General features: G+C 38.3%; 1 protein-coding gene across 6 annotated transcripts in view; it reads right to left on the reverse strand.

Annotated features, from left to right (window-relative positions):
* The window catches only part of CNOT2 (CCR4-NOT transcription complex subunit 2), an 80,816-nt gene that overhangs the window by 44,582 nt on the left and 11,576 nt on the right, over window positions 1-24,658 (reverse strand). For 3 of the 6 annotated variants that reach the window (XM_017822169.1, XM_017822164.1, XM_017822166.1), the window contains exon 2: window positions 5,019-5,091. The exons of 1 other annotated variant lie outside the window; for it this stretch is intronic. The gene's annotated coding sequence lies outside the window, so the exon portion shown is untranslated. Of the gene's footprint in view, window positions 1-5,018; window positions 5,092-18,996; window positions 19,110-24,658 lie in introns of those variants that run through there. 2 more of the 6 variants (XM_017822168.1, XM_017822165.1) reach the window with 2 other exon arrangements.

Raw genomic sequence — 24,658 nt, forward strand, 5'->3', positions numbered from 1 at the left:
GATACACTACAGGTAGAAAGCAGTTCATTTAAGTCTCAAAGTGTTCTTTGAAAATAAGAAGGTTGTTTAGGATACTTTAAAATTTGTTTAAAAGTGTCAGTAAATCAGTTACAGGGAGGGTGAATACTAACACATAACCATGTGTAGGCTGCAGTTACAAAAACTTAAACAAGTCTTTTGGATTTTGAAGTGACAGAGAGAAACCTTCTACACATTCACTGGACAATTCTTACATTAAGAATCTAATTCTTACATTAAGGGTCTGGAATAGGAAGGTTTTTTTAATTTTTGTTTTATAATTAAGGATTCATTACAGTGTGAATCATCACTGAGCAAGATTTTCACAAGGCATAATGTTTCACAGCAGTAAAATCTACTGTCTCAGTCCTGCTCCTGGCTGGCTCCTTAAATTTTCAGCCAGTTGGGCCCTTGGTCCAGATGTGCTATAACCATGTGGTTACAACCATGGTTACATCATGCTATAGCAGGTGGGACCATGAAATAACCACAGCCCCAATTTACAGTATGTTAACAGTCAGGAAACTGTATCTGAAGATCAAAGGAAGCACCCTGTTGTCCAAATGCACTTTATTAGAAGGATGAATCCCTGTATGATGGACAACACTATTAAGGAAGTATAATATGTACCGATCACATGTGGTGGTGAAACTGAACTAGAGTGCCCAATAGTTGCCATTCTAAATTTTTTCATCATGCCCCTTCCACAGGGGCTGCTGACAAGTTAAAGAACACAAGTAGCAACTGAGGTACCGCCACTGAAATTCATATAGGATTTGCTACACATACCCTGTCCATCCATCCCTACAGCAGGTACAGACATCTCTGGAACAAAAGCGCAGAATCAACCACGCTGGAAAATACCTCTGAGATCATGGAGTCCAACCTATGACCTAACACCACTTTGTCAACTACACCGTGGCACTAAGTGCCACATCCAGTCTTTTCTTAAACATCTCCAGGGACGGTGACTCCACCACCTCCCTAGGCAGCCCATTCCGACGTCCAATCAGCCTTCCTGTGAAGAACTTCTTCCTGAACCTCCTCTGGTGTAGCTTAAGACTATGCCCTCTTGTCCTATTGTTAATGGCCTCCAAGAAGAGATCAAACCCCACCTGGCTACAACCTCCTTTCAGGCAGTTGTAGAGAGTGAGGAGGTCTCCTCTGAGCTTCCTCTTCTCCAGCCTAAACAATCCCAGCTCCTTCAGCTGCTCCTCATAGGACCTGTGCTCCAGACCTTTCACCAGCCTTGTTGCCCTTCTCTGGACACACTCCAGCACCTCAATATCCTTCCTGAACTGAGGGGCCCCAAACTGGACACAGTACTCGAGGTGAGGCCTCACTAGTGCTGAGTACAGAGGAAGAATCACTTCCCTGATCCTGCTGGCAAGAACACGGCAGGTACATCACCCCGCTTTCACTCCACAGGGTGCCAATCAGCATGCAGCACCTGAGTGCTATTTTATTTATTTGCCCAATTGTCTTTTCACTGGGAAAGAATAACAACAAATGACAATAAACCCATGGATACTAAAAGATCTTTACTATTGTTACCTTCATGCTTCTCATTTCACATCAAGCTTTAAGCCTCAGTCTAAAATTTCAATTGAAAAAAACAAAATATTGACCAGTGCCTGTTAATTCATGATTCAAAAACAACACTAAAGGAAAATAATCTATCAGCAGGCCATGAAGAACATATAGAGAAAAGATACATGATCTGAAGCACGTTTTGTTGTTGTTGGCTATAAATTTGCTAAACTTTAGATTAAATGCTTAAATTACTGTTTTGGGCATGCACAGTCCTAGTTAAGCAGATAAAACTAAGGAGTTGTAGATTTTCTTTTGAAATATAAAACTTTAAAAAAGAACTTAAAAGTTTCTACATTTCAGGTTATTTACAAAAGAATTAATTCTACATAGACTTTCAGAATATTATGGCTCTAAGCACTTGGAAAGTTTTCTCTGAATCCTCTGTGTATTCATTTTTCTAGGCTTCCTGAGAAGTCTCTAGTTCAGATTAATTGACAACAAATTGAAATGAAAACATTTAAGTTTTCTGCTTTCTAGGTAGAAAGTGCATTCATGGTCAGTTCCATTTTCCTCCTTTTATTATTGTTTTCCAGTGTAACAGCCTTCTGTCTTAAAATGCTGATAAATTTCAGGGGAAAAATTACTTCAAATCTCAATTATTTATAGTGATCCAACAAAAAAGGAAGAAAAGCTGTGGCTTAGCCTAATTAGGAGAAAGACAGGAGTCCCTCTGGGAACTTTGTGACTTACAATATTTATCTGAACTTCTACTCTGTTCTGATGTTTCCAAATTTCTTCTCATCAAGAGCTGAGTATGCATGCTGCTCCCTACAGGAATTCTCTGGTCCCTTTCTGTAAAGACTACTAACTTTTATAATTAGTCTTGCACTTACATTAAAGTAGAATTTTACACACTGCTCCCTCCCTCCATATACATTCATAGGGACACATATCCTCTGAATCAGGGGCTCTGAAATATAACTGCTTCATTCTTGTTCACAGCAACAGTGTGTTTGCAAGGATTTAATACAAACAAAAATCTGTATCTGAAAACATTCTCACAAAGGCATCTCTCAGTTCCAAGTTCTGTTCTAAAATACCTACTTTTAAAGGAAGAAAAACATACAAAGTATAGTCTTGTGTAAAAGGCTTTTGTGAAACTCCTTGGTATCAAAACTGCTAGAAACTGGAAATGAGAGACAACAGAGATACAGAAGCGCACAACCAAATTAGGCTTCTTTTACAAGACAAACCCATTTTAATACTTCAAAATGAACAGAGCTGAAGATTACTCTCAATAAATTAATGACTTTTCATCTATGGATCCAGTATTTCAAAACAGGTCTGTCTGGTACTGCTTCCCTAAGTATCATATCTAGTCCAAATTTAAATAAGCAGGGCTGCACTGCCACTCCTGAATCACACGCCTAGGGGCTCTCAAGCTATACCAGTCTTTATTCCTCCTACTCTGGTGTATGCATCTCTCTCAAGCATTTCTGGCTTTAAGAAGTGATCCTATTGCCTAGTTCAGAACATAAATTCATGAACAAGAACAGTCATCTGCTTTCCTTATCACAGCAATTAAGTCAGGACTGACTTCCTGATACTGAAGTATCTGGAACTACAACTTCCAAATTCCTGGTTACTAGCCTGCATACTCCATTACTGCACTTTAAATACTGGCCCTCAGAGCTGAGCCTTCACCTGCACAGGGAACTAAATTTCACACCACAGGCTGCTCAGATCTCAGCTTTTTTCCAAGCACTACATGGGAGACTGAAGAGAAACATGCTTTGCTACAAAAAGTAATTCTCAGAAACTACTGATTAAAAGCTGCAGTCTCTAATGGTAAAGTACCTACTCAGCCTTGCTCTAGGAAAGCCAAAACAGTCTGGAGACTGCCTTGGAAAGCAAAAGCAACACACTGATAAGTTACTCTGAGGAACAAGAAGCCAACCTGTGCCAAGCATAGCTTTCTCACAACCAATTTGGGATTCTGGGACAAGAACTAGGATCCCATAGGAGAAAGTCCACATTTGGATTTAAATCCTCCAACTGAATTCTAACTGAGCATAACAAACAATACGTGACAAAAGAAAGGAAAAACTCTTCAAAATTACTTCTGGGACTTTCCACAGTGTATCATTAAATTCAAACACATATTGCCGAAATGTAAAACAGAGTAATCACAAAAGCAAGCTATTCTTGAGGTTTACTAACTCTTCTGNTAATTTAATGACTCCCAAGCATGTCATGACGCGTTTCTGGGAATGTGACCATGCTACTTTAACATGCTATTTGGCAAAACCCCAAAGCTAACTCATATGTTTTTAACTTCATGCCTTCTTATCACATTCACATCCCCCCCAATAATTTGTAGTCTCTAATTAATGCAGTATGCAGACCATTCAAATACCTCCCTAATTCACAGGAATGTAACAAATTTTATATTTAAAATGCCATAATACCCAATTTAGAAATGTCACCTCCTTCCTACTCTATGTTTAGGCCACAAATATAAAAACTGGCTATACTTACATAGTACCACAGTTTGAGACTTGCAATAAAAAACGATGCACTGAATTTTTATTTCTTGATGTAAAGATAAAACAGTCCTGAAATTGAACCATCCATCTTCAAAGACAATTTTATTGAATTAAATGTAATGCTATCCTGAAATATTCCATATCATTATTAACAACATACATTTCTGTATGAGCAAAACTAAGGGGTTTTTTTGCAGATCTTTTTAGCCTTGCTAATTGAGCTAAGGGAGCACTAAGAATTTCAAATAACATTTATGTGTAAAGTAAATTCTGTTAATACAAAAAATTTAATGATTTATTTTATTTCTTTTTTTTAAGGAGATAAATAAAATGTGATTGTTATTCATATGCCAAAATGCAGAATTCACCCACTCACTGTATGGTACAACTGCTGCAAAGTTACAATCACAGAACCTTGACTAACTTTGTTATCATTACAGACTACAGTAAATGATACTGAAGTGTAACAATTATTGCAGTACTTTTCAATGCACTAAACGTAGTAAAACACCATACAAAAATAAACAAAGATGACTGTGTCAAATCATTTTATAAGTTATATTACATAAGTTATGTTCAAATTTGGGAAGACTATCAGAAAGAACATTTTATTTATAAATTCTAAAGAAAAGTATTTGCAAACATTTTTAAAGCACATGTACAAATAAACATACTTGTTTTTATTTTTCTCAACCACTTAAATGCACATATGCATTATTCCAAGGCACTTTTTAATAAAAACTTCATAAAAGAAGGGAACACTTTAATATACTTCAAAGCCAGTTCTTTCAACACCTCATTGTTGAATCTACTACCTTAATACTTTAAAGACCAAAATCTTATATTTTGATAGTTATTCCCACTCCCTTGGAATAAGGTTCTCTTTGAAGAACCTTAAGTGCACTGAAAACAGCAACCTACCTACACACTGTACTTTTGCCCATTAATTTTTTGTCTCTGCTGAGGTAAGCAAATTTTGACTGATGACCGCTTCCTGTAAATGAAGTAGATTAATAAAACATTATTAATAAAAATATACTGTTATCTTCCAACCTTCTTACAACTCCTACTGTTCCATAAACAGGAAAAAAACGCATTTGAAAACATTTTATGGACTGCAAATACTATGAAAATAAACTTAAAATAAAAAGCTTCTGAGTAGTTTTAAAGTAAAAAAATCCAAATACAATAAAGATCAAACTGAAACAGCAATCATTAAAAGAGAAATTTCATTTTAAAACCAAAATTATTACTTGCTTGGCGACTTGAGAAAAAGATGTATCAGCAGTCTTGCAATTTTTTTCCCAGAAAAAGAAAGTTCACAAAATTACTGAAAGACTACAGACATCTAATGTATCTACAGATCCTTTCTCCAAACAAAAAGGCACAGATGTCTCGATCCTGTAAAGAGAAGTTATTCTAATAATACAGATTTGTCTCTCAAGAAAACCACATAAGAAATCACAAATGCTCCCAAAGTTAGTTTTAACTGTGTGTAATTTATTCTCTGCTAACCCAAATAGAACTTGAATACTGACAACTCCTTATTATCCATTTTAAAGGGAACTTTTCCTCCTTATAAAAAACAGAAATGCTTCCAAACCCAATGCTTGGGACAGCAAGAGAACAAGTTCAAATTTATGGCCCAACAGTTTTCAGAGATGATTGGAAAAACAAAACCTAAAGTGAAAGCACAGAATCTCTGTTTCCAAATCCAAAGGAGAAGAAGGAAGAGAAAAACCATTCCCAACAGAAAACTTAGTTTATTGAGAAAATAATGTGAAGAAAAAATAATTAAAATCTGCCAACCAACAACACCACCCCTACAAAAAAAAAAAAATCCCAAATAATAAAACAAAAACAAACCAACCAATCAAAAAAGAACCAAACAGAAAAACCAACACCAAAAAATAATTCAGAAAGCAGAGGATGACCTTTCAGGATCTGGTGAAGAAACCAGTTGTCGCATACAATCATAAAGTTATCCTTTTCTTTCACCAAAAACCCAAAGAGCATACCCACACTGTAAGAGTGATGCCCAGAAGAGGAAAACACAAGCAGATGTGGGCACTGCAGCTACATGGTAAAACTCCACCAACTGTTTTGCACTGTCCCTTCTCACCTGTAGTGGGTTTCTGTGGCTGGGTTTTGGGGGGGGGGGAACAGGGGTCCCTTCTGTTAGAAGCTGCTAGAAGCTTCCCCTGTCCCGTGGAGCCAATGCCAGCCGGCTCCAGGATGGACTTCCTGCCACTGGCCAAGACCAAGCCAACCAGGAGTCAAAGAAATGCCTCTGTGATAACATATTTAAGAACAGAAGGTTGTTGCGCAGAAGGAATTCCAGACAGGGAAGAGCGGAGCGAGAACATGGGAACAACAAGGTAGACACCAAGGTCAGTGCAGAAGGAGGGGCAGGAGGTGCTCCAGGCACCAGAGCTGAGGTCCCTGGGGCCCGTGGTGCAGCCCATGGTGGAGCAGCTGTGCCCCTGCAGCCCATGGAGGACCATGGGGGTGCACAGACCCACCTGCAGCCCATGGAGGAGCCCATGCTGGAGCAGGTGGATAAATGAAGGAGGCTGTGACCCCATGGGAGGCCCAAGATGAAGCAGGGTCCTGCCAGGGACCTGCAGCCCATGGAGAGAGGAGCTCACACTGAGCAGGTTTTTCCCAGGTAGGACTTGTGGCACCTGTGGGAGACCCAGGTCGGTACAGCTCATTCATGAAGGACTGCACCCCATGGAGGAGTGACCCATGGAACAGCAGTTTGGGAAGAACTGCTGCCCGAGGGATGGACTCACGCTGGAGAGGTCCATCAAGGACTGTCTCCTGTGGGAGAGACAGCACGGGAGTGGGAAAGGACTCCGGCAGAAACAACAACTGATCGCAACCCCCACTCCCCATCCCCCTGCACCGCTGGGGAGGAGGAGGGAGAACATGGAAGGAAGGAGGGGTGGGGGGAAGGTGTTTTTAAGACTGGTTTTTTTCTCACTCTTTCGCTCTTATCCTGTTGGTAATAAATTTAAGTTTTATTCCCACTTTGAGTCTGTTTTGCCCGTGAAGGTAATCAGTCGCTGACCTCTCCCAGCTCTTATCTCTACTCACGAATCCTTAGCTTTATTTTCCTCTGTCCAGTTGCAGAGGGAGACTGAGATTGGCTTTAGGGGGTACCTGGTATCCAGCCAGGGTCGACTCACTACACCATACTTTCCTAAGGTTTCTTACCTTAGAAAAGCAGCAAAATTATAAAGCAGTTTTACTAACTAATTTGTATATGCTTAGTCTGCAAAATTTTTTCTTCAGCCTTAAGGAACACAAAAAAAAACACTTCACTGAAATTATTCCCAAAGCACTGACATTGCAGGGGACCTATTCAAGGAGACTACCACCAAACATGGCTTTAAGTGTCTGACGAAAGCAACCAAGTTGCCCAGGCCCACAGCAGTTAGCTATAAAAATACAAATTATACCACTTAAATCTTACTGGCAGAATCCTTCCGCCTGAAAAAGTACTGGATCCTTCAAGGACTCCAACGCTGTAGGACAGAAAACTTTACAGTTTCCAAAACTCCCTTCTGCATAGATTCTAAATTCACCTCCTATTCAGTAATGCTGCTTTCTTTACTTGTCTTAAAATGTTATGATTTCAATTCTACCATCCTACACTTGACAATATTACATATTTCTTCTAACATTGTAATCATTCAGACTGTAATAAATTTATTTTATTTCATTAAATTCAGACTTGCTACACATGGAATGGCTCTTTCATCCTGTCTTATAAACCTATTGGTGGGAGCATACACCATGGCTGACATGTAAATATAACAAAATCATAAGAGAACTTAGAGAGAAAGGGTTATATTCTTTTCCTGAATAGATATTACAAACTTAATCACAGCATAAGCAACTGGTGCTAGGGTATAATCAGTAAATAAGTGTCATAATTCCAACACAAAACTAGATTCCCCCTTTGTTTTGCAAGAAGGGAAAAGGCTTGGGTTGCAAAGCCTCTCTATGCAGTCACAGAAGGAGCTGGGTTTCTTTCAGCTCCTCTCTCTTCTCTCTTTACAGCATCAACACCAAAGAAGCTTTCTGTTCAGTTCCAATGGAAGAAAGGCATCTCATGCCATTATAATGCAATCTTTACCAGACAAATTAAAATAGCATTGATGAAATTCCCAAACACTCCAGCCTCATTATCCATATGACAGGGATTGATAAAGCACAAGTGGGACCTTACTCAAGTAACAAAACATATATGACTGAAGAGCATTATAGACAAACCAAATTAGAAATAAATACATCTGAATGAGAAAAATGGCAATCTTCATGTTGTTACATATGTCTATAACATTATATTGAGAAGACAACATGCTAATACAAATATTGCTCTATTTCACCCATACAAACACAAAGTCCATTCTGATTAAAATCATCATAATTCCACCTCATTACAGGGCTTTTGCTCTCCAAGTTTTACAGGAAATGAGAATTCCTTGGCCCAAAAGCTGTGCATCAAACTCTATTCTTCTTTTCCAAACCAGATGTTAATTTGTTGATTAAAAATTTTGCAGGAAACATTAGATTCTCCATAGCAAACAGTTACCTCATACTCAAGAGAAGCTGACAGCTGCTACCATGTCCTGCATGGTAGTTCCTCGCTCCTGCTGAGCCTTCACTTCTCCAGAGGGTGGGAGCCAGTATTTACTGGGTAACACCATTAATGGCTCTCAAACCCAGGAGAGACCTTACACAGCCACCCTGAGGAACCTATTCCACCATCTGACCATACTTACTCAAATTCCCTCCAACCTCCTGAAAACCTTTTTATACAAAACATCCTGATGATCTTGTCTCTTCCCAGAGGGCAAAGAACAGCTTTCCCTCTCCCTTTCCTCTGGTGCTTGTGAGGCATGGTATTGTACTTGTTCCCAGCAGAGAACAGCTCTGCTCTTCTGGTCCATCTTGCTAGAACCATTCCTTTTTAGTCCTGTAAGTACAGTACTCCACATGAGGTCCTAGCATCTTTGAATGCAGCAACAGAATTTCACTACTATTTGGACACAGGCATTCATGTGAATACATCTTGGAACAGTGTCAGCTTCCCTCTCTCCCTCAACAACACACAGCAGATTTCAATGTCTCACTGCTCACTACAAGCATTACATCCTTTCCTGCTAATTGATCACATATTTTTACTGTTTGGCATTTCCGTATTTGCATTTTTATGCAAAATGGGTACACTTACTTTCTATTCTATCCAATAATTCAGGAAAGTATAAACAAGTACTAGGCTCAAGAAAATGTATATGAAACCTGAAGTTTCCCTACTGTTTCACAGTGAAGTACTCATACTACAGTTTTCCGGACAACTGATTAAAGCTTCAGTCTAGGACACACCTCCTTAGCTAAGTTATGTAGACCATACCAGGGTATGCCAAAAGCTTTTCTTAAAATACACAATATCTACTGCTTCTACTCTAGTCAAATCTTCTGCTCCACCACCAGAGAACATCATTGCTTCAGCACAGTTTGATTTTGTACAAAATCTCTTTCAAAATAAGCTTCAAGACTAATGGCCAGTCCAATTCCATCTATAATCTGAGCTTTACAAACCTTAACCAAGTCACCAACCCTCCATTTTTACTAACTGAAAAAAAAATTGCTAAGTACTTAAAAAGCTTAACAACAACAAGAGAAAGAAGACAATACACTCTAAGAGGCATCTTATTTGAAAAGAAAGTAAGACACAGAGTGGAGGTCACAGAAGAATAAAAAAGAATCTAAGCAAAAAAAAAATAAAGAGAAAATGGCTATTAGCTTTGACAAAATCACAAAAAATCCAAAATTTTCTCAAACAACAGCTTCCCTTTCCCCCTCTCCTCTTTGATTTTCAGAAATACTATGCAGCATTCACATTGACACAATTCCACTTGGAATTTAAGACAAGACAGCTTGGACAACTGTTTCCATACAAAAAAATCCTAGTTAAAAAAACCCGGAAAATACACATGGTACAGGCCAGAAAAATTGAAAAATATTTCTTCAAGCATTCCAAACTTTAATACAAGTTCATGCAAAGCTAAAACAAAGATGCCTCTGACATGGAGACCTGAGGTCACATACAGCAAAGACAAATGGAAATATTTCACTATTGGAAAGATTTAATTATTTAATTTACAAATTCCAGTAAAAATGTCAAAACAGTGTTTATACTAAAAAACATTAAAATACACATGTCATTTTATAAAATTTCCTCTATGCTAAGCTTAGATACAGCTTTTTATATTCTGCTTCTATTTGTGATACATGAGTTTGATATTTGCATTTTGAATACTGGACAAAGTTGCCTGCCTTTTTTCCTGTAGAAGACTTACTTCGAAAAATATTCTCTCTGTAGTCTCATACTCATTAGTCTTGACTTATGGACAATTTCATTATTTTTAATTTTCATTTGCTTTTGTCATAGTTGAAATTTATTCCAACATCTTTCTTCAAATTCAAATATTCTTATACTGCTTTGACTTTACATACTTGAAAAACCTTCATCTGATCAGTGATTCTAATCCCAGCTATTTTTGGTCATTTTCAGGAACAATCTGTTGAGAATTTTTTTTTCTTACAGAGAAATAGCACTCATCCTGTGTGTACTAATGCACAAACAAAAATAAAAGGTTTCTCTAGGTAATAAGCCCTTTTGTATGCTCCACCAAACCAAGCAAGTCTGCAGCACAGGTTCTTTGCCAGCAACTGAAAAGCTAAGAAACAGCTGCATGAAGAATCCTGCTTTCAAAAACACTTAGGTTTGCCTTACAGACAGGCAAGAGAAGTGTCAGGGGAGGAATCGCTCCTGGAGTGATCTCAAGTCACTGACTACAAAAGAAGTTTAAAGAGGTAGATTTCAAACTTGCTACTAGTAGTTAAATATAAGTGAGACAGACCTACTCACTGGATCTAATTGAGCATATTTCACATTTCCTCTGATCTTACTGATTGAAACAAAGCCAATAATCCTAAAATTGTCACACCAGAATTCCAATGGCTCATGCTAAAGAGAATGCCATCATTTTATTTGTCACACGCAAAAACAACCACCGGCTAAAATGAATAACTAATTACCATGTACAATAAATTAAACTAAAATTTACCACTTGCTGTATTTATCTGCAGCTCACTTATTTATGCTCTCACATACTCTATTTCAACTGCATCTTGCGCTCATCTAAAATGGTTCTAAATTGACACCAGTATCTCAGGATGCAGCAGCTCAAGCCTAAAGTAGAACAGGCACCAATAAACTGCGTTTAGAACAATCAAAAATTATTTACAAACTACTCAAACATGCAGAGCTTTGGCAGGAGCACAAACAACTACACAAAAGGCAGTTAACAGAAAACAAACATTGAACATAAAGGACCAGTAATCTTGAATGATCTTTTACATAGACACCACCTCTATCAACTTGAATGGGAGACTGCTCTCAAAGCAGAACCACCTACCTGACTGTCACACTTAGTAAGTGCAGATGCATAGAAATATCCAAATTAGGCTTCTAAAACTTTCTATTATCCAGGTAAAATTAAGTAGGGAAAAAGAAATACTTGGAGCTTGTTCTCATCTCAGTTTCCCCTTTAACCACCTCACAAAATAAAATCAAAAAGATCATTTTTTCTTTCCATACATAAATCCAAAATACAGTAACAGTTTCTATTCAGAAAAAAGTCACATCTGACTATTATGACGAAAAACAATGCAGGATTATTAATTACTAGCTTTAACATATTAATGGACAGATATTCCTAAAACACTCACACTTCTGTACACTTTTCTGTCCAGTTTACTTGTAAAAACAAAATAAACCTCTCTACTTGGCACCTTACAACCACATTCTTGTTCACTTGCATCACCCAGATGACTTAACAACTCTAGCAGAACAAAGTTTATCATTTCACCAACTTAGGGGGCAAGGGTATAACAATCCATGAATCAAGATACAAACACACACACAAATATGTGTGTACATGCAGATCTCAATAAAAAAGTCTCCCTACAGACAACAGATTTCAAAAGCTTTATGAATAGGTAGAACTTTTTAATTTGATAATATAAAACTCCTATAATGTAAGCTGTCTTTTATCCCTCCTGCCCTGAAAAGATCATACAAGAGCAATGGAACAGTATTCAAAGTCATAAACCCTAGGATGATATTCAGTTTATGGCTAACAATATTCGCACATTCAATCACATTTCTCAACCTGCTTCTTTCACATTTCTTCATTAGCTTGTATGATTTGACAACTCCTTTTCATCTTTTACTTGTAATTCTTCCTCACACTGGACCTCTGATAACGTAACTTTAAAATCCACATCTCTTACCTGTGTACAAACTCATGTCTTTCTCAGTATCTGGGATGGCATATACACTGAGGACTTTATCTGGAGAGTCAATTTCCAATAGAAAGAATACCTACTTCTAATCAAGATGACTAAAAATTATGAAACATTCATTTAATTAGATTTCAGATTGCCAAAGATCATCTAACAGATAAAAAAGTGCAGGTAAATGTCACCACAAAAATCTATAAAACTACAGCATTCCAAAGACATTGGCTTGGTCCACATTGCACAGATGTAACACAGGCTCCCCACTATGAGCAGTGGTAAGAATGAACACCAGGAGTCTCTTTGGACAATACGTTAGCAAGAAAACATTCTTAATGTGGTATATAGGGAAAAGTGGTTAAATTGACATCACTGTAACAATAGTGAACCATTCCCAGCACTGAAATAACCTAAAATGTGAATAAATATGCATGTAAAAGGAACTTCAAATGGGTATGTGGTAAAAAAAAAAAAAAGAAAAAAAGTAACTGTCTGGTTTGGGCCAGTATAGGTAAGTATTTATAATGTCAATTAAATTACACAACTTCCTGTTGATACTACCTGTTTTTATGGCCTTATATATCTCTTCTGCTACATGGAATTACAGCTAACCAAACCATTCAACTGTTTTTCACTGGTTCTCTTATCGACAAAGGATATTTCAAAATATTCATTGCAGGTGATCACTACTTTAATCCCAAATTTTAATTCAAGAAACATTAAATGAATATTATCCTAAAAATTGGAAGATACTACTTCCGGAAAAAGGAAAATTAAAAGTATCTTCAGGTTCCCAACAATAGGTAGAAGCAGGTCCAAACAGGAGCATGGACAGTACTTAAAAGAGCAATCAACCTTCCCACTGGTCTAAGGCAAATTTTGACCTTGCTGTGCTAAGGGTCAAATTTGGCCCTGCTGCACCCTAAGGTGTTCAAATCCCAACACACACCACTGCAGCATCAACACAGAGAGACCTGATATTTCAAGAATTATTCTCTGAATGCATAACAGAGACGACAGATCTATCTGTAGACGTCTACCTTACAGGTCCAAATCTCCCACTCACCATCAAAGCCATGAAGTGAGTCAGACTTTTGCTAAGGTACTCACAACACCCAGAGAACAACTAAAGGCACACTCAACCCCTGACATGTTAAATTATTTCGTCCTGCTGAACATCACGTGACTTCACAACATTTTTTTCAATATGGCTATACTGTAATGATACAAATCATCGTTACCCAAAACCAGCAACATGTCAGCAACTCCACTTCACTGACCAGCTCCAGAAAGATGATGTGACATTTCTGTTTCCCTGGGATGAGCAACTCTAAAGTGCAAGACCTGTGCATCCCATCCTTAAGTAAAGCTAATCCAAATCAAACTTCACATTGGAAGGAGTAACCCATTATGAAGACAATCTAAGGGCCTTACTCTAGGCAGCAGGACAGGCAACTAGAGCAAGACTTAATAGTTATGAGGACACCAAGGCAGAAAAGTCTTCACAGACACTGTGCCCAAAATCATCCTAGTCAGCTGCATCCAACTGAATAGGATATATGCAAAATTTTTGGGCACTGTGCCTGAAGTTTAGTCTTCCAGTGAGAAACAAACCAATGATGCTTCAAGTTGACACTACAGTTTCTTGAGTCTCAATCAAAAGACCCCTATTCCATTATTATGAAGAGAAAGGAGACAAGATCACCATATCTTAGTGCCAATCAATCACGTATTTTACTGTTAGCAGATCTGCACCATTTAAAAAAAAAAAAAAGATACTTCCTCTGTGACACTCACTTCCATATTTCCATTGCAGTGTTTTGAAATCGAGAGACACCAATTTCTTTCCTGAATGGCCAAGAGAACAGCCAGTCCCAAAGCCTGAAGGAAAAGGGGGTGGAGAAGATGAATGCTTAAGAATATTACTCCATCTTTCTCCTCCTTTTTGATATTAGAAAAACAGGCCATAAAAAATACTTTCTCTCTGCAGTGCAATGAAATTTTCAGTAGGATACAGCAAAATTCCACACTGACTGCAGAAAGGGAAAGGTAGTGAGTGATGAGCTGCAGGACAGTAGTTGCATGACTGGTAAGACTTGTGGCTAGTGCACCAAGAAAAGGAGAGAGTTTGTTGTGGGTTTGGGTGGTTTGTTTGTTTTTACTTTAGAGAAGGAAACTGAAGGCAGGAAGGACAAAGCAGGCAATATAAACCTACTGGGATACCTACAGTGACAGCAACAGAGTGAACATAGATGGATCACTGGAACTGGAGGTAACACTTGTGAAGACTTCAACTCTGACTATATTTCTGCAAGTCTGAAAAGAGACTGAAAAACTGAAACCAAGGACTCCAAGCAATGCAAAAGTCACTCCAGGGATAAAAAAAAAGGGCTCAGTGGACATCACTGTCAGCTAGAAACTCTGACAAAATGAAAGACCATCTGTTTTCAGGTCAAACAGCAAACAGGTTTATTAAAAGGCAGACCCTCTACAACAGATACAAGTGTTTTGGCAAAACACAGGTATATTCCTGCCTATCAAAACTTCTCTAATTTTGTCAAGACAGCCAGACATGACGGCAACACCAAAAATATCCTCCTAGAAGCCTGGAACTCCTGACTTTCCCAACAGCAGAAGAAGCAGAAGTCAGCAGTGAAGCACAGCTATGCTTTGGCAACACCTACAGGTAAGAACAATTTAGCTACTGCAGAGCATCTGTTGGGTTGTGGGATGCTTCCCTTCCCTACTGCTTCTAATACACAGGACATTGCAGCGTGGGCAGCTAAATCCTAGAAGTAAAGCCACTGTCATACTAGCACTTGCAGATGGTATTCTCTCTGATGGACAAAGACGGCTGAAGACCTGCATTGTCTTACAAAGTTATTTTATTCCTAGAAGCTGTGGGGAAGACAGAGATCCATTAGAGTACCCTACAAATCCACAGCCTGGAGCACATGCCCAGACAGGTTAAGTTAACAAGCATCCACCTCATCTGCTGTTTAAGAAAGAGATAAAGAGAAGCTTTTGCACCTAGCCACCATCTTTTGGCCCTGCCCTACACTACACACAGCTTAAAGAGACCATAAAGCCACTACCACAGATACCAATGACAAATAGGGCAAGTAGATTTAAAGGCCAGAAACTGAGTAAAAAACTGCACAGCTCAGGGAAAAACAAAAATAGTAAAGTGTTGTCAGCAAACAGGGGAGGGTACCAAGAATGCTCCAGCTAAATACCACTTACAAATAGAAGAGATCTCTAATTCAAATAGCTGTGTGCATACAAGGACCTCTGTGTGAACACACATATGACTCAAGCCTCAAAGGTAAAACAACCCTCCCATCTGTTAAAAACCTGCAATAATATATTTTTTTAAAGTACAGTTAAAGGAGTATTACATTCAATAACGTGTTTGGGCAAACAACAAGTTAACCAAGTACTTCTCCAACTTTTGGATGCAGGATCCAAGTCCCAGCTTTAGAGCACAAGCAGCATTTGGCACAGCGTGTGCAGAAACAGAATGGAGACAATGCCAACAGTGACAACTCAGCCTCTGGACACTGGGAGTTCAGCAGATATCTGAGCACATCTGCATTATTCCTGCTTTTTTGTCTGAAGTTGATCTGCAGCGAAGTCAATTAACAGGCAAATTGAATTTCATTCTATTTCATCTAATGGATTATAACTTCCTCAATTTTTCTTCTACTTAACTCTTCAAGCACTGTATGTTTATATGGAGCTATAAACACACATGTGCTAGTCTAGCACAATCAGGCACTGATGCAGAACTATTTTGTTTAATTTACTCAAACAACATAGCCCAGACATGGGCGACTTTTTTCTCCAATCACTCCATTTAACTCAACACTACAGGACAATATCCCATGAATGTTTCAAGCATTTTATCCACTACTATTTAAATGGATATTAGATAACTCCAAAATGCCCTTATTTTTAGATTGTCAGTAGAGCAATTTTACAGTAATGTAGCAAGAATAACAGAGCAAAATAAAAATGCAATTCATGATAAACAGCTACATATATCCTAAGCAGAATTTACTATTACAAGGATAAGGAGATGTGCCTTCACCCTCAATATACACATATGCCTTAGAGAGACTACAGCACATGACTTCAATAAATACCCACTGTGGACTTTACTAAAAGTACAAAATAGTGGCTTATGCAGTTGTCAGCTCCACTTGCAAACAAAGGCAGAATCATCGAGGAAAGTTAACTCAAAATATTGTTAGGCTTTTTGCTTATTTGGTTTGAGAACACTTTGCAGATGACTGGTTTCACTCTCACTGGCCCCTACCTGGTTCATCCATGGTTTCTGTTCGCTGCTTATGAAACGAACAGGGGGGATGCTTGGAGTAGGGGAAGTAAAGGTTCTCTTGCAGCTTGTAGTGAAAACATGGTGAAGCAGGCCCTTTTGCTTGCCATGGGGCTCACTTTCTAGGCTAGGAACTGGAACGTGCTGGTTTCAGCTGGGGCACAGTTAATTGTCTAAAAAGGACTGTTGTGATTTAACCCCAGCCAGCAGCCGAGTACCACGCAGCCACTCGCTTGCTCGCCCACCAGCAGCCACTGGCTCAATGCTAAGAGACAATGATATTTATTTAAATATAAAAATATATATAGTCTTTTAACAAATTTAATAAGTTTTCCTAGTAGCTTCATCCCCAGGCTGCTTCATATTCCAATACTTCTTGCCATGTATTTGCTGGCCTTTTATCCCTTAAAAATAGCTACTACACAGAAGAGCAAATCCCAGGTTTATACTTTCTACTGAAGGCACTGAGTTGCCTCCTTCATTCCCTCACTATGGATAGAATGCAAGGAATGCACCTTCTGTCTCTTCATCTAAAGTCTGAGAAGCAAGACAAACAGAACTTACTATAAAAACTGCTATTCTTAGAGAAATAAATTCTACAAGTCTATTATAATGGATAGTCAGCCTACAGCAGCCAAGAGCCAGACCTAGGACTTGCTACTATAAAGGTGAAAGGGTCTGGCTCCTGGGAACAGACACACTGAAAGAAGGTAAGTAATTTGACTGCTGGGAAACATTAGCAAACTACCTTTGGATAAGATAGGCACATAGATAAAAACTGAACAAAAACAAAATAAAAAAACCTAAGAGGCATGCAAGATCACAGATTTGAAGTTTCTCCTCCACAAAATTTATTTTATCATTAACTCATTTTGCAGATTCATCCTAACTGAACTGTTCTATTTTGGGTTAGTAGCTTTTGTAAAAAGGTAATACTGACACAGAAAACAGAAGCCTCCTAACCACTTGCTTACCGGCACGATAATTAAGCAGGCATCAAAGGCAGAACAAAAAAAAAAAAAAAAAAAAAAGGCAGAAATTATTCTGGAAGCGTTGTGCAAAAGAAGTACACATGCTACAGACAGTTACAGAAATGGGCATCCTATACAGAAAGAATCTTGGACTTCACCTCGACTTGGTCAACTTCAAATGCATCCTCTGTGAAACTCACATTAGTCACACCAGGAACAGATGCACATCATCTTACTTCAATGACACCTTTAAACTAGTTGGCGAGCCAAGATCTTGCTCCATCTATGAAATACTCCATCTATAACCTCCAAAATCTAATTTTGTGAGTAGAACCAAGAACACTAATTGCTTCCTACATGATGCTTAAGCTGGAGAGAAACCCAGCAAACTACCTAAAATATCCTTTTAGAAACTTTTTTCTGTCTTTCCCTGATGCAGCAGTTCTCTTTAATTCAGCTGCCTTGCTGGAAATCAGAGATAACGGTTAGAGCCTAAGGCAGTACGCAAGCCTGTCTAGCAATGAACAGCGAAAAAACAACTTTCCACGTTTATCAGAGCAGGTTCTGCCAATCAACTTCTCCATTGGTTCTCACAGCAACTTTCTAGCCAGTTTACCAACTGGCAGGATCTCCTGGGTTTATGTTTAGTTGCTCACTTCCCCGTCTTACAGGTACCTGTGCTGGCAGGCCGTTGTTTGCCAGGAGGCATTTATGAATGAAGGGGAAAAAAGGAAGCGCAAAGCTCTTTGTGGTAGTGATGAACAGTTTGCTCAGACAGAGCCGTAACAAAGCTATTGCTCTGAAGCTGACATTTCACTCAGAAGGCTGACACCACAGAATAGCTTTATTTTGTTCTTCCATAATCTCTTTCTGGGGGAAACCAGCACCTTGCATAAATGGTTTGTACCTCTTGCTTCCAAGACAGAAAAACATGACACTGTTCTGAACAGCCCACAATGTCCAAAAACTTAATTGCCATGCTTTTTCTAAAATCTCTCCATCTAATGCTTTTCACTTCTGGGATGGGTTGACTTTGGCTGGATGCCAGATGCCCACCAAGTTGCTCTATCACTCTTCCTTCCCAGCTGCACAGAGGAAAGAAAATAAGATAGAAAACAGCTCATAGGCTGAGATAAGGCAGTTTATGCCAGCAAAAGTGAAAGTTTGCGTGTGCACAAGCAAAGAGGAAAGAAAACCCAAAATTATTCTCTACTTTCCATCAGCAAGCAATGTCCAGCCACTTCCCAGGAAGTAGGGCTTCAGCAAATGTAGCAGTTGCTTCAGAAGGCATACACTATAAGTAACGAATGTTCCCCCTTCCTCCTCCTTTCCTTGGCTTTTATACCTGAGCTGATGCCATAGGGTATAGAACATCCCTCTGGTTAGTTTGGGTGAGCTGGCCTACTTGTGTCCCCTCCCAGGATCTTGACCACCCCCAGCCCCCTGATTGGGAGAAATGTTGGAGACAGAACAGATGCTGTGCCAGCTCTGCCCAGCAGTAGCCAAAACACTGGTGTGTTATCAACACCTTTCTAGCTACCAATGCAATGCACAGCACTGTGAGGGCTGCTGTGGGAAAATGAACTCCATCTCAGCCAGATCCAATACAACTTCCCACAGAAAACACCTTTTGCAGGCTATGAATAGTAACACTGGCATTTTCAAGAAATGGCAGATAAGTAAAAATAATTCTGAGAGACAGAGCTTACTCCTCTATGCCCTTGGAATTGTGAGCTGCAAGACCAGCTGCAAGGAACCAGAGAAATCACAGAAACGAAGAACAGCTTTATGACTTCCACTTTACAAACCCTTATGCAGTATTTCAGAGGACACCCTCCTTCCAGTCTTGTATGATATCTGTTTATCAAATATTAGTACCTTCCAGGACACTGATCTCCAAGACAGGAGATTCAGAATCTGCTCTCCCTCTCCTAATTCAGCTGCAGCAGTGAATCCCCAGATCTGGACATTTACTTTCCATAATAACAACCCTACGGCAAGATCCTTGGAGCTAGTGGAGGGAAGCTAGACTTCATGCCTAAGTAACATCTGCATTAACCCTTTAACAGCGACATCATTTACTTAGAGGGCTAAGAGAGACGTTAGAGACATCACTTAGCAAGTCCATCAGGTAGTTTTAAGCACCCCAATAACCTAAAGTGGTCACTTAAAAAAGGTGTACTTTGAAACAAATAGAAGATGGCACTCTCAGTCTCCTATCTGGACACAAGTTAAAGATATTTTTAAGTGGGTATCATGCTTTTAATTTTGGTTTATTTCCCATGGGAAGGTTCTATAAGAAGAAGTTCACTTGACAACTGCTTACTAAATTCTGAAAAAATGCAAAATGTACCATAGCCAATCTGAGGTTATATCAACTCTCAAAACAAATCTACGTGTTAAAAATAAAAACCAAAACAAACCACAACTAGAAAAACCCAAACCGACCAATTCTGGAATACATACCTGATGGCATATCAGTCTGGAGATTGCAATTCATGTTTGCAAACCAAGAATAAACACATACTTTTCACTACAGAATTAACAAACATAGAAAAAAAAAATCCAGATATCTCCAGACTTCTCTGTAACATGATGAAAACACACACACAAAATGAATCATCATCTATTAACTGCAAGACAGAGAAACTATAGGTTTTAGTACTGAAATTAAATCCAGCATCAGAAAGGTCAACACTTAATACAAAAGGAATTTCACCTTTTAAAAGAACTGGCCCTTCAAGAATCTTCAAAATCACATGAAATGTAAGTTAAAATTTTTAACTCAAGTATGAAAGAGTGTCATGATCTTTTCTAATTGGCATAGTTACTATTTAATGTTATTTAGTAAGATTCCAAGGTAAAAAATTCTTTAAGAAAAAGTTTTCAATAAAATACGATTAACCCACTCATACTTTTCTTTCAGAGTAAAGCATTCCGAAATTATGACCAAACATTCCAAGATAAAAGCCTAAGTGAAAGGAATTGTTTCAGTAGTTTACTCCTTTGAAGTGCACCACGATCAACAGGTGTCAGTTACAAGATGTATATGGGAGTAACACACATCTGCTGCTCTAACGGATGCTCCCTTGAACCATTTTCACACCTCTTTTTAGAAAAATTAGACTTTGCCATTACATTTCTTACCGATCCAGAACTCTTCTTTTTTTAAAAACAATTGCAAGTAAATGTTTCTAGTAAGTCTATCAGTTTATGTAAGTCCATCACCATCAAGCACATTTCTAATGTCTAGTAGACAATTTAAGGCACAAACATATCATAAAGATAAATTGTAATGCTACTAAAACTCAGTGATTCTTGAGTACGTTACACACTTGACAAAAAAAATTTTAAAGAAAAAATGTTAAAAAAACTGAAAGGCAACATAGCCTGATTTAGAACTTTGTTAAGACACAGAAATTGGTGACAAGACCTTTAGCTCACATTTTAGGGAGGTTTAAATAAGCAAAGTCTGTACCTTGGGTTAACTTCATATTGTCAGCATAGTGGCCCAGTAAGGGGTTTATCACAACAGATCTCAAGAGAAGTGCTCAATTAGAGGACACCGAGTCATTTACTGAGCAAAAATTACATAGCTTGCAAACTTTTTATTCTGCGTATTCTGCACTTAATCCATTTTATACTGTTCTGATTCTCTTAAAATAAGCACAAAACTGTAACCTAATCACATTTTTTAGTCAAAACTGGAAATTATTTGTATATGCATCTGAAGGAGGAAGTACACATTAAGAGACTGCAAAACTAACACAATTGCAGTACCACTACACATCATTATAAAATGATACACTAAAAAATTATCACACTTCTCAGCCAAAAGAACCTAAATAAATTTTATAAACTACAAACTCTGGCTTTCCCAGACAAAGAAGGTTTAAGAGGAAAGATCTCAGATGCTCTGTGCCTAAAAAGGAGGCAGTAAGCACACAGTGAAGAGCCAGTAAACAAACCATAATTCAATACAGGCCCTTCACCAAGAAGGACAAGCACCACAACACAAGGATGACAGAGGGGGGTAGAAGAAAATATGAGTCCAGAACCGATCCCTAACAGGAAAATATGCTAACCACGTTCTCATTTGAGATCTCAATAATCACTACTCACACAGGCACACAGAGGCAGTCTTTAAAAAACACATAATCCCACAAGGATTCTACTGACTATACATCGTTGCATGGGTTTTAGTTTTGGGGTTTTCTGGTGTTTTTTAAAGATTATTCCAAGGTTTTCTCAATCATTAATATATTGTAATTTGCTATAGTGATATGAGACCTATTCAGGTTCTTATGCTTTAGCACAAGTCTGCCTATTTACATAGGAAGAATTTTACCAAAACTCCGGGTTACAGGAAGAAAACTAGACCTGCATAATAAGAAAAAAATACCCCACTCTGGAAACAGAAGCATAAAGAAGAAAAGCTTTAGTCCAGCAATTCACAATGTCACAGTTACACAAAAGTTCATCCTACTGAAAACTACCGAATTGTTCATTATCTGCAGCGTATTTACACAACATATACATCTGCTGTATGTGTATTGCCGAAAGCATAGTCTGAAAAGGAGGAAAAGGGCACAGCACCACTTACAATGGCTATGACATTACAGTAACACACATACTCTTATTCATTCAGAGAGCAAATGCTCCTATTTGGTCTATGCATGCGTTTTCAAGGATACTTAAGTTCTTCCATTTCTTTTCCTGGACTTCCAGAGGCCTACATGCCTACCTCTTAGCCTGCTGAAATCAGAGGACAGAAATTTCATCTCAAGCATTAAAATTAAGTGGAGAAAGATACGTGAGATAAATCTGGATCTTAAATAGACACCTAAAGATTTATAGCTGAGTCTGAGTATTAATTGCCTCACTCGTAAAATACAAAGAAGTGGAAAAAATTAGTTACATATTGCTTAAATAAACATCTTTACTATTTTCATAGTAGTTTTAATGTAGGTGAACACAACAAATGAAACTAAAACCTTCACCTCACCTGAGAACATTCACTCCTCTCATAACACTTTCGCTTTTAAATGCTTCACCCTTTTCCTCATCACATAATCCTCCTATACCCTTACACCTAAAGTATCTTCATTTACCACACAAACAATTGTAGTCATTCTTTAACTATAAAGTCACAGCTAACCTCTGCTTTCCAATCCATTTTTATAAGTGTCAATAATCTTCCTATGCATACAACTTATCTCTTCAAGTAAGGCTTCTTTTCAGAAAAGAAAAAAATAAAATTCAAGAGCACAAAAATACTTTTTAAGCATTCAACTCTAGGGCCATTTTCAAAAGGAATCTTTAAAAACTATCATGTTTTAAAGGTAGGAATTCTGAAAAAAATCTTGTAACTTGAGGTTTATCTAACACTTCTAAATTCAGGACTTTCCAGAAATTTTCTATAGCTCTTCTTATACTCCATGTTCAGAGAACTGCACAATAATGCAACATGAAATGCACTTTAATCTCAGCCTTGTTTAAAATTGCCTTAAAATGCACTACTTTGGAAGAAGAAAAAGCCGTGAAAACACAGATTCAGTTTTACTTTTAAGAACTTACATTGTTACAGAAAGCACAGGCAGTAATACTGTGATGGATAATCTTAGTCACTGCTTTAAGACCCCATATTCAAACCAAGACAATTCACTTGGCCAAATTACAGAACGCACAAGCTTTTTATGCCCAAAGACAACCTTTAACTACCTTTCAGGCTAAACTGATCAGATTTATTTTTTTTTCAGTAGCTAAGATAGTTCAATCTTTTCTGAATGTTTTTTAACAGAAACACTGCTCCCCCTCCAGCTGAAAACATCTTAAAATCTAGTCTGTCGGGATGCTCTAGGACTTGAACACTGTGCAACACTGACAAGCATGATATGTTCATGTCTTAAGAAAGCACTGTGTACCGTAACAATGAAGACCTGCTCAAATCTGCTTGAGCTGCCAGGCTCTGCAACACCACCTTGCTCACATGCTACATGGAGATTGTACAGGCTCTCCGCTATTTACAACACATTTCACCTTCTTGTATGAGACCTCTGTGCAACAGTGTGGATGTAAGCCTAGCTACAGAAAAGCTAAGGACACTTCATCCTAGAACTGAGAAATACTTTTAATTCTCTTACAAACCCGCTGGGTGCTATCAGGAAAATAGCTAGGGGAGGAGGGAACCAGAAGAGGAAAACAGGAACAGAAAAAGAAATTGCAGAAAGAAAGAGACAGATACGTAAGATGCTGATGGGAAAGCGAAGGGTCTCAAAGGCCCGGCCGCTACAGCATGCAGAGCTTCAGATCTTGGACCCACCCCTTCTGCATCTTCTTGGCCAATGGACCAGGGACCACTGTCAAGAGGCACCTCTATCCTCCTCTAATTAATTACATAGAGACTATAGGAAGAAAACAGTGTGTCTAGCTAAGATGCCTAAATTCCCCATTTTATGCCTGTCTCTTAAGGTTTGTATTTTCATTTTTTTACTAATACTGGGGGAGCCACACAAAGATTTTCACAAGTGTCTTCTGTTTGAAATACTACAAGTCGATGCAGAATCATTAACTATTCACAGCTGCAAATTAAATGAAAGGCATTTCTATTATGAAATGTTAAACCAATGTCTCAGTTTCTCTATTTGTAATGCATGGCTGTCACTTCAGTGAGGAAATATAAAATATAACTTTTTCAAAAAACATTATAAAGCACTTGCATGAAACTGTAACAAAGAAACTGGAGAGAAAATATTAACCTAGTATTTACTTATAATTTTGGACAGCACGACCTGAACAAGGGGATTAAAAAAAAAAAACCTCAGTGAGAGAACACCATGCATCCACTCTAACCAGTGAGACCAGAGTGCTCTGGG

This window comes from Lepidothrix coronata, unplaced genomic scaffold, assembly GCF_001604755.1.
Source record: "Lepidothrix coronata isolate B3197 unplaced genomic scaffold, Lepidothrix_coronata-1.0 Scaffold95, whole genome shotgun sequence".
NCBI lineage: Eukaryota > Metazoa > Chordata > Aves > Passeriformes > Pipridae > Lepidothrix > Lepidothrix coronata.